The sequence below is a fragment of the Moschus berezovskii genome, chromosome X, assembly GCF_049115385.1.
Source record: "Moschus berezovskii isolate FMDL1 chromosome X, NW_MosBer_1.0, whole genome shotgun sequence".
Taxonomy (NCBI): Eukaryota; Metazoa; Chordata; class Mammalia; order Artiodactyla; family Moschidae; genus Moschus; species Moschus berezovskii.
The window spans coordinates 81783311-81799033 of NC_142488.1; the positions used below are offsets into that span (position 1 = coordinate 81783311).

The 15723-nt window shown below is 39.3% G+C and overlaps 1 non-coding gene across 1 annotated transcript; it reads left to right on the forward strand.

Annotated features, from left to right (window-relative positions):
• Positions 1–6827: 6827 nt before the first annotated feature.
• LOC129535381 (U6 spliceosomal RNA) lies at positions 6828–6935 on the forward strand. The gene has a single exon (XR_008681643.2). It is a non-coding gene; the product is annotated as a U6 spliceosomal RNA (small nuclear RNA).
• Positions 6936–15723: the final 8788 nt, after the last annotated feature.

Here is a 15723-nt window from a genome sequence, read left to right on the forward strand (position 1 = left end):
GGTTTTTGTGTTTTCGTTTTCATTCATTTCTATGCATATTTTGATTTATCTTTTGATTTCTTCTATGATTTGTTCGTTATTCAGCAGTGTGTTGTTCAGCCTCCATATATTGGCATTTTTAATAGTTTTTCTCCTATAATTGAGATCTAATCTTACTGCATTGTTGTCACAAAATATGCTAGGAACGATTTCAATTTTTTTTTAATTTACCAAGGCTAGATTTATGGCCCAGAATGTGATCTATCCTGGAAAAGTTTCCATGTGTGCTTGACAAAAAGGTGAAATTCATTGTTTTGGGGTGAAATGTCCTATAGAGATCTATTAGGTCTAACTGGTCTATTGTATCATTTAACGTTTGTGTTTCTTTAATTTTCTGTTTGGTTGATCTATCCATAAGTGTGAGTGGGGTATTAAAGTCTCCCACTATTTTTGCGTTGTTGTTAATTTCCGCTTTCATACTTGTTAGTAATTGCCTTACATATTGCGGTGCTCCTATGTTGGGTGCATAAATATTTATAATTGCTATATCTTTTTCTTGGATTGATCCTTTGATCATTATGTAGTTTCCTTCTTTGTCTCTTTTCACAGCCTTTGTTTTAAAGTCTATTTTATCTGATATGAGTATTGCTACTCCTGCTTTCTTTTGGTCTCTATTTGAGTGGAATATCTTTTTGCAGCCCTTCACTTTCAGTTTGCATGTGTCCCTCATTTTGAGGTGGGTCTCTTGTAGACAACATATATGGGGGTTTTGTTTTTGTATCCATTCAACCAGCCTTTGTCTTTTGGTTGAGGCATTCAGCCCATTTAAGTTTAAGGTAATTATTGATAAGCATGATCCTATTGCCATTTTCTTTATTGTTTTTGGTTCAAGTTTATAGACGCTTTCTGTGTTTCCTGTCTAGGGAAGATCCTTTAGCATTTGTTGGAGACCTGGTTTGGTGATGCTGAATTCTCTCAGCTTTTGCTTGTCTGTAAAGCTTTTGATTTCTCCTTCATGTTTGAATGAGATCCTTGCTGGGTACAGTAATCTGGGCTGTAAGTTATTTTCTTTCATCACTCTAAGTACGGCTTGCCATTCCCTCTTGGCCTGAAGAATTTCTGTTGAAAGATCAGCTGTTATCCTTATGGGAATCCCCTTGCGTTTTATTTGTTGCTTTTCCCTTGCTGCTTTTAATATTTGATCTTTGTGTTTGATCTTTGTTAATTTGATTAATATGTGTCTTGGAGTATTTCGCCTTGGGTTTATACTGTTTGGGACTCTCTGGGTTTCTTGGACTTGGGTGATTATTTCCTTCCCCATTTTAGGGAAGTTTTCAACTATTATCTCCTCAAGTATTCTCTCATGGTCTTTCTTTATGTCTTCTTCTTCTGGGATTCCTATGATTTGAATGTTGGTTCGTTTAACCTTGTCCCAGTGGTCTCTAATATTGTACTCATTTCTTTTAATTCGTTTTTCTTTTTTCCTCTCTGTTTCATTTATTTTTACCATTCTATCTTCTAAGTCGCTTTTCCTGTCTTCTGCCTCTGTTATTCTACTGTTTATTCCCTCCAGAGTGTTTTTTATCTCATCTATTGCATTATTCATTGTATATTGACTCTTTTTTATTTCCTCTAAATCCTTATTAAACCTTTCTAGCATCTTTTCAATTCTTTTCTCCAGGTTATTTATCTGTACCTCCATTTTGCTTTTAAAATTTTGAATCATTTTCACCATTAAAATTCAAAATTTTTTATCAGGTAGATTCCCTATATTTTCCTCTTTTGTTTGTGTTGGTGGGCATTTATCTTGTTCCTTTACTTTCTGGGTATTTCTCTGCCTCTTCATCTCGCTTATATTGTTGTGCTTGGGGTGGTCTTTCCGACTTCTGACAGTTTGTGGAGTTCTCTTTATTATGTAGTTACCTCGTTGTGTGTGGGGTTGAATGGGTGGCTTGTCAAGGATCCCTGATTAGGGAAGCTTGTGTCTGAGTTCTTGTGAGTGGAGCTGGATTTCTTCTCTCTGGAGTGAAATGAAGTGTCCAGTAATGAGTTTGAGATGTCAGTGAGTTTGGAGTGGCTTTGGGCAGCCTGTATATTGAAGTTCAGGGCTATTCTCCTGTGTTGCTGGCAAATTTGCATGGTATGTCTTTCTCTGAAACTTGTTGACCCTTGGGTGGTGCCTGGTTTCAGTATAGGTATGGAGGCATTTGTTGAGCTCCTATCAATTAATGTTCCCTGGAACAGGAGATCTCTGGTGTTCTCAGGCTTTGGACTTAAGCCTCTGCCTCTGGTTTTCAGTCTTATTCTTGCAGTAGGTTCAATACTTCTCGATCTGTCACTTCCAAGGCAATTCCTTCTGTTAAAGCTCTTCTGTTTGCTGGTCTCTTCAGTGTCTAATTCCTGTCTTGACACAAGGGGGCGTTGTGGGGACACTTTTATAGGCTCACCTGTTCAGTCATGCTGTGGGGAGGGAGGAACGCTGCTAACAAATATCCCTGGCGTCTGTGGGGAGTGCTCGCAATGTCTCAGCTACACTGGGGATTGCTTGCTAGTGGGGGTACAGGCAGCTGTGTGGCTTCTCCGCTGAGAGTTACCTCTGGGCACTTAGTGTGTGGGTTTTAATTATTTATTTCTTTTTTCTCCCTTGTTATGTGGCCCTCTGAGGTTCCACTGCTCACCACAGACTCGCCAGTGAGTGTTTCCAGGTGTTTGGAACCTTCTCTCTCTCTCTCTCTCTTTTTTTTTTTTTTTTAAGCCTCCCTTCCCGGGATGGGGCTCTGTCCCTCCGTCATTTGTCTCTCTTTTTATCTTTTATACTATTTTCTACCTCCTCTCAAAGACAATGGTTTGCTTTTCTGGGTGCCTGATGTCCTCTGCCGGCATTCGAAGTTGTTTTGTGGGATTTACTCGGCGTTCAAGTGTTCTTTTGCTGAATTCTGGGGGGAGAAAGTGGTTGCCCTGTCCTATTCCTCCGCCATCTTCCTGTCTCCCCCACTGCAGTATTCTTGTCTGGAAAATCGCATGGACAGAGGGGCCTGATGGGCTACAGTCCATCAATTCAGTTCAGTTTAGTTGCTCATCTATGTCTGACTCTTTGCGACCCCATGAATCACAGCACGCCAGGCCTCCCTGTCCATCACCAACTCCCAGAGTTCATTCAAACTCATGTCCATCAAGTCGGTGATGCCATCCAGCCATCTCATTCTCTGTCATCCCGTCTCCTCCCACCCCCAATCCCTCCCAGCATCAGAGTCTTTTCCAGTGAGTCAATTTGTCCCATGAGGTGGCCAAAGTATTGGAGTTTCAGCTTTAGCATCAGTCCTTCCAATGAACACCCAGGATTGATCTCCTTTAGAATGGACTGGTTGGATCTCCTTGCAGTGCAAGGGACTCTCAAGAGTCTTCTCCATCACCACAGTTCAAAAGCATCAATTCTTCAGCAATCAGCTTTCTTCACAGTCCAACTCTCACATCCATACATGACCACGGGAAAAAACCATAGCCTTGACTAAACGGACCTGGGTTGGCAAAGTAATGTCTCTGCTTAATATGCTATCTAGGTTGGTCATAACTTTCCTTCCAAAGAGTAAGCGTCTTTTAATTTCCTGGCTGCAATCAGCATCTGCAGTGATTTTGGAGCCCCCAAAAATAAAGTCTGACACTGTTTCTACTGTTTCCCCATCTATTTCCCATGAAATGATGGGACCAGATGCCATGATCTTCGTTTTCTGAATATCGTCCATAGTGTTGCACAAAACGACACAACTGAAGTGACTTAGAAGGTGAATATATACATATATATGTATATATATTTCAGGTCTTCAGTAGAGCTGTAATGAACCACTTGAAAATACTCAAATTGGTTACCTCATTTATCAGGATTGAAACTGACAAGGAAATATTCATTCAGCTATATTTACATAGAACATCTAGATGTTGGTTATCTAAATCACAGTCATATATTCTCTTTAGAAATTTCATATCTAGTAGTCCATTAAGTCATACAGCTGAAGGTAATCAACATTAGAATCAGACATCATTTGCTGAAAAAGTTTCCTAAGCTTCTGTTTATCAGTTCCAATTTTAATAGTTTTTGTTGTCACCAGCCTAATATTCCTGCACAGTTAAGGTAGTATCAACAGTATGATGAGTGCAAAGTTCTGAAATCTTGTTTTCTTTATGTTAACATTGAAAGTGATGCCAAATCTTCACTCCCTGTCCACTGATGCCAAACAGAAATACAGGGACAGAGTTTGCAAAAAGTAGAAAAGAGTAGCTTTATTCCTTGCTAGACAAAGGGGAAACACAATAGGCCAATACCTCCAGAACTTTTTCCCCATCTTTTGAGGAATAGGGAGAGGTTTTATATCCTAATCACTGTCTTGCATTTGTGTTCTTTTGCAAAATTTCAAAATGGCCACAACTGCCATCAGGCAACTCAGCAATTGGGTCTGGTGTCCCTGAAGTTATCTGCCAGTAACTTTCTTTTTGAAATGCAGAATGCTGCAAGAAAAGAAGGAATAAGTAATGGACACAAGTTAAATGGCAGGATTTTGTCATAAGTTATTAAAACATAATTACTAAGAAAATGATAGGGACAGTATTTTATTTATAATCAATACATTCTCTGCTATTAAAAACTAGCAAACTGTTTGCAGTATCCTAACTGATTTTTTTCAAAAATATTTTGGAGTACATACTATGTGCTAGGTACTATTGTAGGCAATGGAGTCATAGCAGTGACCATAACAGATAAACTCTCTGTCCTCACTGAACTTATTTCTGGTGGAGAGCAAACAGTAAGCAAATATGTAGTATAATGTAAGTAACAAGTGTTATGATGGGATATGAAGTAAGGTAGAGGGAAAGAGAGGGACAGGAGTGCTATTTTAGATAGAATAGTCAACCAAGTCCTATTTGAGGAGGCAATATTTGAGCAGAGACTTAAATGAATTAAGGGAACTAGTCAAGGGTCTTTTGGGATAGAGTTTTCCAAACATAGAGAAGGACAAGTACAAAGACACTAAAGGAGGATCTTGCATGCATGTTACAGGAACAACAAAGCAAGCAAGTACAGTTGAGTGAGTGAGAAGTGGGGAAGACTAAACTGAGGTCAGAGAGGTAGGTATACAGGGACTTGATGTCCATGACAAGAACCCGGGGTGTCACTTTATATATGACAATAAAGCTTTGGATGTTTTGATGCAAGAAGTGGCATGTCTAACTGAGGCTTTAGCTTCTGTGACTACTCTAGCTACTGCAAAGAAAACAAATAATAATAAATAATGGTAGAAACAGAGATGTTGCCTAAATATATGCAAGAACTAATAGCGACTGAGGCCAGGGTAGTAATAGTGAAGATGGTGAGTAGTGTTCAGATTTAAGAAAAAGTTTGAGGGTATCATCTTTAGTCTTTTGGACTCTGTGGAAGAGGGCGAGGGTGGGATGATTTGGGAGAATGGCATTGAAACATGTATATCATCATATGTGAAACGAATCTCCAGTCCAGGTTCGATGCATGATACAGCATGCTTGGGACTAGTGTACTGGGATGAACCAGAGGGATGGGATGGGGAGGGAGGTGGGAGGGAGGTTCAAGATGGGGAACATATGTACACCTTGGGTAGATTCATGTCAATGTATGGCAAAACCAATACAATAATATAAGTAATTAGTCTCCAATTAAAATAAATAAATTTAAAAAATAGAATTAGACAACCTGAAAAAAAATAAAAGAGTTTGAGGGTAGAGTCAGCAGGAAGTACTAATAAATATTGATGGGAAAGAAATAAATCAAGGAAAACTTTTAACGATTTAGGTCTGAGCAACTAAGCAAATTCATCCTTCAAGCTAGACTTCAACAGTACATGAACCCAGAACTTCCAGATGTACAAACTAGCTTTAGAAAAGGCAGAGGAACCAGAGATCAAAATGCCAACATTCTTTGAATCATGGAGAAAGCAAGTTGTTGGTCCTTAGTTACTCAGTCATGTCTGGCTCTTTGTGATCCCATGGACTGAAGCACACCAGGCTTCCATGTCCTTTCCTGTCTCCCAGAGTTTGCTCAAATTCATGACCATTGAGTCGATGATGCCATCCAAATATAGACTTCCCTGGTGGAGAAAGCAAGGGAGCTCCTGAAAGACATCTGCATTTGCTTCATTGAATATACTAAAATATTGAATGTGTGGATCACAACAAAGTGTAAAATTCCTTAAGAGATGGAAGCACCAGGCCACCTTACCTATCTTCTGAGAAGCGTTCATGTGGGTCAAGAAGCAACAGTTAGAACTGGACATAGAACAATGGGCTGATTCAAAGTTGGGAAAGGAGTACCACGAGGTTGTATATTATCATCCTATTCAGTTCAGTTCAGTTCAGTCTTTCAGTCGTGTCCGACTCTCTGTGACCCCATGAATCACAGCACGCCAGGCCTCCCTGTCCATCACCAACTCCTGGAGTTCACTCAAACTCATGTCCATTGAGTCGGTGATGCAATCCAGCCATCTCATTCTCTGTCGTCCCCTTCTCCTCCTGCCCCCAATCACTTCCAGCATCAGAGACTTTTCCAGTGAGTCAACTCTTCTCATGAGATGGCCAAAGTATTGGAGTTTCAGCTTTAACATCAGTCCTTTAATTTAACTTAAATGAAGAACATATTATGTGAAAGGCCAGGCAGGATGAAACAAGAGATGGAATCAATATTGCTGGGAGAAATATCAACAACCTCAGATATCCAGACAACACCACACTAATGGCAAACAGTGAAGAGGAACCAAAGAGACTCTGATGAGGGTGAAAAGGAGAATGAAAAAGCTGGTTAGAAACTCAACATTAAAGAAACTAAGGTTCTCGCTTCGGCAGCACATATACTAAAAATTGGAACGATACAGAGAAGATTAGCATGGCCCCTGCGCAAGGATGACACGGAAATTCGTGAAGCGTTCCATATTTTTAAAAGAAAAAAAAAAACTATACATAAAAAAATAAAGAAAGAAAGAATAAAGAGAGAAACATTAGAAAAATAAATAAATAAAGAAACTAATATCATGGCATCCGGTCCCATCTCTTCGAGCCAATAGAAGGGGAAAAATTGGAAGTAGTGATAGATTTTTTTTCTTGGGCTCCAAAAACACTGAATGGTAACTGCAGTCATGAAATTAAAAGACCCTTCCTCCTTGGAAGGAAAGCTCTGACAAACCTAGACTTTATTATTAATAAATAGCAGAGTCATCACATTGCCAACAAAGTTCTCTATAGTCAAAGCTATGTTTTTTTCCAGTAGTCATGTACAGATGTGAGAATTGGACCATAAAGAAATCTGAGGACTGAATAATCAATGCTTTTGAACTGTGATGCTGGAGAAGACTCTTGAGAATCCGTTGGATTACAAAGAGATCAAATCAGTCAATCCTAAAGGAAATCAGTCCTAAATATTCATTGGAAGGATTGATGCTGAAGCTGAAGCTCCAATACTTTGGCTACCTGATGCAAAGTGCCAACTCATTGGTAAAGACCTTGATACTGGGAAAGATTGAAGGCAAAAGGAGAAGGGGGCAGCAGAAGATAAGATGGTTAGATAGCATCATGGGCTCAATGGACATGAATTTCAGCAAACTCCAGGAGATAATGGAGGACAAAGGAGCCTTGCATGTACTGTCTGTCCATGGAGTTTCAGAGTCAGACACAACCTAGCAATTGAACAACAACAAACTGAGCAAATGGTGGTGTTATTTACTAAGATAGGGAAAATCAGACAAGAATCAAGTTTTGACTGGAAGTGCAGAGGGCAGAAATTAAAAGTTTAACTTTGGAGATTTTGTTTCAAGTATTAGTATTGTCTAAGCAATTGCTTATATTAATATGAGTGTACTCAGAGTAGAGAAGAGAAGAGGCCCAGTACTGAGCCATGAGGCACTTCATTATTTTTAGTTTGGGAATAAGTAGTTGTTCTTCAGTAGCTAATACCTGTCTGACTCTTTGCAACCCCATGGAATGCAGCACACCAGACTTCCCTGTCCTTCACTCTCTCCTGGAATTTGCTTAAATTCATGTTCATCGAGCCCATGATGCTATCTAACAATCTCATTCTCTGCCACCCCCTTCTCGTTTTGCCTTCAGTCTTTCCCAGCATCAGGGTCTTTTCCAATGTGTTGACTGTTTGCATCATGTGGCCAAATATTGGAGCTTCAGCTTCAGCATCAGTCCTTCCAATGAATATTCAGGGTTGATTTATTTTAAGATTCATTAGCTTGATCTCTTTGCAGTCCAAGGGACTCTCAAGAACCTTCTCCAGCACCATAATTTGAAAGCATCAATTCTTCAGTGCTCAGTCTTCTTTATGGGCCAACTCACATCCACACATGCTGCTGCTGCTGCTAAGTCACTTCAGTCGTGTCCGACTCTGTGTGACCCCATAGACGGCAGCCCACCAGGCTCCCCCATCCCTGGGATTCTCCAGGCAAGAACACTGGAGTGGGTTGCCGTTTCCTTCTCCAATGTGTGAAAGTGAAAAGTGAAAGTGAAGTTGCTCAGTAGTATCCGACCCTTAGCGACCCCACGGACTGCAGCCTACCAGGCTCCTCCATCCATGGGATTTTCTAGGCAAGAGTACCGGAGTGGCTTGCCATTGCCTTCTCCACACATCCACACATAACTACTGGTAAAACCATAGCTTTGACTCTACTAACCTTTGCTGGCAAAGTGATGTCTCTGCTTTTTATTAATAATACACTGTCTAGGTTTGTCATAGCTCTCCTTCCAAGGAGCAAGTTAAAATTTCACTGCTGCAATAACCATCCACTGTGAAACTGGAGTCCAAAAAAATACAATGTCACTACTTCTACCTTTTCCCTGTCAATTTGCATGAAGTGATGGGACCAGATGCCATGATCTTAGTTTCCTTAATGTTGAGTTTCAAGACAGTTTTTTCACTCTGCTCTTATATGCTCATCAAGAAGTTCTATAGTTCCTCTTCATTTGCTATTAGAGTGGTGTCTGCCTATCTGAGACTGTTAATATTTCTCCTTGCAATCTTGATTTCAGCTTGTGATTCATTGAGCCTGGCCTTTCATATCATGTACTCTGCATGTTAGTTAAATAAGCAAGGTGAAATATACAACCTTTTTGTACTCCTTTCCCAAATTTGATCCAGTCCATTGTTCCATGTCCGGTTCTAACTGTTGCTTCTTGACCCACATACAAGTTTCTCAGGAGACAGGTAAGGTGGTGTGGTACTCTCATCTCTGCAATAAATGCTGGAGAGGGTGTGGAGAAAAGGGAACACTCTTACACTGTTGGTGGGAATGCAAACTAGTACAACCACTATGGAGAACAGTGTGGAGATACCTTAAAAAACTGGAAATAGAACTGCCATATGACCCAGCAATCCCACTCCTGGGCATACACACCGAGGAAACCAGAATTGAAAGAGACACATGTACTCCAATGTTCATCGCAGCACTGTTTATAATAGCCAGGACATGGAAGCAACCTAGATGTCCATCTGAAGACGAATGGATAAGAAAGCTGTGGTGTATATACACAATGGAGTATTACTCAGCCATTAAAAAGAATACATTTGAATCAGTTCTAATGAGGTGGATGAAACTGAAGCATATTATACAGAGTGAAGTAAGCCAGAAAGAAAAATACCAATAGAGTATGCTACTGCTACTGCTACTGCTAAGTCACTTCAGTCATGTCCGACTCTGTGTGACCCCATAGACGGAAGCACACCAGGCTCCCCCATCCCTGGGATTCTCCAGGCAAGAACACTGGGGTGGGTTGCCATTTCCTTCTCCAACGTGTGAAAGTGAAAAGTGAAAGTGAAGTCACTCAGTCGTGTCCGACCCTTAGCGACCCCACGGACTGCAGCCTACCAGGCTCCTCCATGCATAGGATTTTCTAGGCAATAGTACTGGAGTGGCTTGCCATTGCCTTCTCTGACTACAGTATACTAACGCATATATATGGAATTTAGAAAGATGATACCGATAACCCTGTATACGAGACAGCAAAACAGAAACAGATGTATAGAACAGTCTTTTGAACTCTGTTGGAGAGGGAGAGGGTGGGATGATATGGAAGAATGGCATTGAAACATGTATATTATCATATGTGAAACGAATCACCAGTCCAGGTTCATGCATGATACAGGATGTTCGAGGTTGGTATACAGGGATGACCCAGAGGGATGGGATGGGGAGGGAGGAGGGAGGGGGGTTCCAGATGGGGAACACATGTACACCCGGGGCAGATTCATGTCAATGTATGGTGAAACCAATACATAATGTAATTAGCCTCCAATTAAAATAAATTAAAAAAATAATTTTTCATAATTTGTGGTTATCCACACAATCAAAAGAAGCATTCTCGTAGTCGATGAATCAGAAATAGATTTTTTTTCCCCTGAAATTCTCTTGCTTTCTCTATGGTCCAGTGAACGTTCTCAGTTTAATTTCTGGTTCTTCTGCCTTTTCTAAACCCAGCTTGTACATATGGAAGTTCTGGGTTCACATACTGCTGAATCCTATCTTGAAAGATTTTTTACAAAAACTTGCTAGCTTGTGAAATGAGCACAATTGTAAAGTAGCTTGAACATTCTTTGGAATTGCTCTTCTTTGGTATTGAAATTAAAGCTGACTTTTTTCAGTCCTGTGGCCATTGCTGAGTATTTCAAATTTGCTGACAAATCGCGTGCAGAATCTTAGCATCACCTTCTAGGATTTTAAGTAGCTCAGCTGGAATTCTGTCACCTCCACTAGCTTTGTTCGTAGTAATGCTTCCTAAGACCCACTTGACTTCACACTCCAGGATGTCTAGCTCTAAGTGAATGACCACACCATCATGTTTATCATGTTCATTAAGACATTATTATTATTTGTGTACTTCTTCTGTGTATTCTTGCCACTTCTTAATCTCTTCTATTTCTGTTAGGTCCTTACTGTTTCTGTCCTTTATCATGCCTATCCTTCCATGAAATGCTCCCTTGATCTCTCCAAAGTCTTGAAGAGATTCCTAATTTTTCCCATTGAGAGTATAAGAAACTGTCAATGTGACCTGTGTAATAATGGCTAGGGCAACAGTGGCTAGTGAAGTAAAATAGTGTCCTAAAAGCCAAGTGAAGAAAATATCCCAAGAAAGAAGAAATAATGAAAGGGAATAAAGCTGCTGAATGGTTCATTATGATATGACTGAGAGCTGATGGTTACATTTATTGGAGTAGTGTAGTGCTTTGACTTTTTACTTATTCATATTTACATTTTACCATTATTCTATGACTTCACCTAGTAAGCTACTTCAAGTTCTTATAGAATGAAGTAAAGCATCAATAAATACATTCTGATGATCAAAACACTTACTGTTAAAAAATGGAAATGCATTTGACAACCATTTGATGGATTATGTGTCATGCATATTTTAGAGATTACAAAAAATTTATGGAATATAGCAAAAGGATAACGATAACCCTGTATATGAGACAACAGCAGAGACTTGGATGTGTGGAGCAGTCTTTTGAACTCTGTGGGAGAGGGCGAGGTTGGGATAATTTGGGAGAATGAATTGAAAAATGTATATTATCATATATGAAATGAATCTGATGTGGTTGGGGGCTCCCCACCTCAACACTCTGTGGATTTAAGAGGCCGCTCCTTCCGGAAGTGTATAAATTAACCTGGGACAGAACCTGCACGCTGAATTTACTAATTAAGAAATGAGAAACCAGAACTATAAAGGTGGCATAGAAATACAAGAAACTATTTTTAAGTAATCTTTTAAAATTTTGAACGGAGTTACAGATTTTGCCATTTGTTATAAACTGTTATATATAATTTAACCAGAACCATGAGAAAGTTGGTATTGTGTGAATTCTGAGGCACTTTCGACATGTTGTAGGAGTGATGTGGACTTTCTTGAGTTTTACACATTCATAAGTGAATGGTCTGTATCTCGTGCCTTTGTTGGTTTTTTGTGAGCTGTTCAGTTCAGTTCAGTCGCTCAGTTGTGTCCGACTCTCCATGACCCCATGAATCACAGCACGCCAGGCCTCCCTGTTCATCACCAACTCCCGGAGTTCACTCAGACTAAAGTCCACAGAGTCGGTGATGCCATCCAGCCATCTCATCCTCGGTCGTCCCCTTCTTTTTTGTGAGCTGTCGTTTCTGGGAAATGAGCAGCTCTCATTCCTGTAACTCTTGTAACCCAGTCATTTGTGTGCCTCCTTCATGAGGATTCAGTGAGGCTGTGGTGCTGTTATCCCTCTGATAGGAACTCTAACTCAGTGTAAAGCCCCAAAGATCTGTTACTTATTTTTATTTTATATTGTACTATATTTTATTTACAGTGTTGTGTTTGTTTCAGGTGTATAGCAAAGTGATACAGTTATATATATATATATATATATAAATTAACAAAAGCAGTTCCCGTTTTTGATAGGGAGCTCGTGGTTTGTAATATAAATGGCATTATTTTGAGAGAGGTATAACTTAGGTATGGCACTGGGTTTTTTTTCTTTATGCAGCTTGAGGCAGTTTTAAAATAACTTAATGTAGCTTTTTGCAACTGTGTATTCTATAGTATTTTTTTCATTTGGTGAAATTTTAAGTGTTAATGTTTTTGGCATTGTGCTCTGTACCATTTATTAAATAAAAATTAAAAATAAAAAAACAAATATATATATATATATACATGTAGCAAGAAAAAAATATATATATACATGTAGCAAGTTTTATTGATACATATTTATATATCATACAATTCACTCATTTAAACTATACAATTTAATGACTGCCATGTCCACAATCACTTTTAGAATATTTCATCATCTTAAAAAGAAATTGAGTACCCTTTAGCCATCATTTCTCCGACTCCTCATCCCCTCCAGCCTCCAGATAGCCGTTACTATATTCATTGTCCCTACATATTTCTCTGAGATTTTTTTTTTTAAATAAATGTGGCCTCTTGTGTTTGGCTGTTTTAATTTAGCATAGAATTTACAAGGTTAATGAGTGTTGTAAGCATATATGTGTTTATTTCCTTTTTATTGTCTCACAGCATATCGTTGTATGTATATATTCTGCTTACCCATTCATCAGTTGATGGACATTTTGGTCTTTTCCAAAATTGCTTATTGTGCATGATGATGGTATAAATATTCATGTACAAGTTTCTGTGTGGGCAAACATAAATATCATTTATCTTAGATAAAAAGTGAACAAATCTATAAAAATATAACTTTAAAGGACTTGAGAAAAATAAATAACCAAAGCAGTATCTGATTCCGCAGGTGGTGGTGTACTTGGTGGTGTTCCTTGTGAGTAAGAGGATGGTTAAAATGAAAACTGGCAGTTAATAAGCTAAGAAAGTTATAAGTTGGTAATTACTCTCTCTATTATGAAAACATTTATTATATAGCATGCCTTCTGACCAAACCCTGATGAAAATGTTGAAAGAAATTCTATGCTCAAATACTGGGTCATGTTACTTATGTTATATGGGTAAAGACTGTGGATTTGTTATTATTATTATTCTCCATACTTTGCTGTTCCCCAGCCCCACACCTCCCTCCAAAAGCATGAAAAGACAATAAAGCCTGCTATCTCCAAAATATGCTAGCCCAGACTAAAACTGAAAAGAAAGTGTCTTCTGTTCTGCTAACAAAATATTAAATTATCACATATCTATAGGTTTTGTTTTAAACTTTCCTTAAATGCCTAGGATGAACTGTCGAATTACACTTTTGTTGTTTGGTATAATGATTTTAATTAAAATAATTCCAAAATTCATAAGTGACTTGAGAAATTATTAGTAATTATGGATCTCCCTTATGACATGAAAGCCTTTCTTACCAGTGTATTTGTAGAAATTCCATTGTGAAGGAAAAGGATGCATTTTTTCTTGTTTCTTACATGTTTGACTTAATTTACATATTGGCTATGCATGGTAGCCCTGCTAGGAGGTCTTTTCACTTTAAAAGAGAAAGATCAAATTCAGGATTCAATTCATAAGCTTGCTGGTGGACAGTGAATTATGCAGGGGCAGATGGTACAAAACGTATTAGTTTTAAGTTATATCCCAGCACTGGAACAGATTATTTACATTCTGTATGCTTATTTTCACTTCTCTTCTTTTCAAAGCTATTTGTAAGGCCTCCTCAGACAGCCATTTTGCTTTTTTGCATTTATTTTCCATGGGGATGGTCTTGGTCCCTGTCTCCTGTACAATGTCACGAACCTCTATCCAGAGTTCATCATGCACTGTATCTATCAGATCTAGACCCTTAAATCTATTTCTTTCTTCCACTGTATAATCATGAGGGATTTGATTTAGGTCATATCTGAATGGTCTAGTGGTTTTCCCTACTTTCTTCAATTTCAGTCTGAATTTGGCAATAAGGAGTTCATGATCTGAGCCACAGTCAGCACCTAGTCTTGTTTTTGCTAACTGTATAGAGCTTCTCCATCTTTGGCTGCAAAGAATATACTCAATCTGATTTCGGTGTTGACCATCTGGTGATGTCCATGTGTAGAGTCTTCTCCTGTGTTGTTAGAAGAGGGTGTTTGCTATGACCAGTGAGTTCTCTTGACAAAACTCTATTAGACTTTGTCCTGATTCATTCTGTGCTCCAAGGCCAAATCTGCCTGTTACTCCAGGTGTTTCTTGATTTCCTACTTTGGCATTCCAGTCCCCTATAATGAAAAGGACATCTTTTTTGGGTGTTAGTTCTAAAAGGTCTTGTAGGTCTTCATAGAACTGTTCAACTTTGGCTTCTTCAGCATTACTGGTTGGAGCATAGACTTGGATTACTGTAATATTGAATGGTTTGCCTTGGAAACGAACAGAAATCATTCTGTCGTTTTTAAGTACTTCCATCCAAGTACTGCATTTCGGACTCTTTTGTTGACCATAATGGCTACTCCATTTCTTCTAAGGGATTTCTGCCCACAGTAGTAGATATAATGGTCATTTGAGTTAAATTCACCCATTCCAGTCCATTTTAGTTCACTGATTCCTAGAATGTCTATGCTCACTCTTGTCAACTCCTGTCTGACCACTTCCAATTTGCCTTGATTCATGGACCTAAAATTCCAGGTTCCTATGCAGTATTGCTCTTTACAGCATTGGACCTTGCTTCTATCATAAGTCACATCCACAACTGGGTATTTGTTTCACTTTGGCTCCATCCCTTCATTCTTTCTGGAGTTAATTCCCACTGATCTCCAGTAGCATACTGGGCACCTACCGTCCTGGGGAATTCCTCATTCAGTATTCTATCACTTTGCCTTTTGATACTGCTCATGGGGTTCTCAAAGCAAGTATAGTGAAGTGTTTTGCCATTCCCTTCTCCAGTGGACAACATTCTGTCAGACATCTCCACCATGACCCGGCCATCTTGGGTGGCCCCACATGGCATGGCTTAATTTCATTGAGTTAGACAGGGCTATGGTCCATATGATCAGATCAACTAGTTTTATGGGATTATGATTTCAGTGTGTCTGCGCTCAAATGCCCCGTTGCAATACCTACTGTCTTATTTGGGTTTCTCTTACTTTGGTCGTGGAATATCTCTTCACAGCTGCTCCAGCAAAGCGCAGCCGCTGTACCTTACCTTGGACGTGGGGTAGCTTCTCTTTGCAATGCTATTCCGTGTGGTCAGTTGAGCCTAGCTGGAGTCTCTCGTGTCTGAACCGTCGGAGCCGGCGTCTGTAGCGCAGAGTTCCAAAGAATAGCAAGGAGAGATAA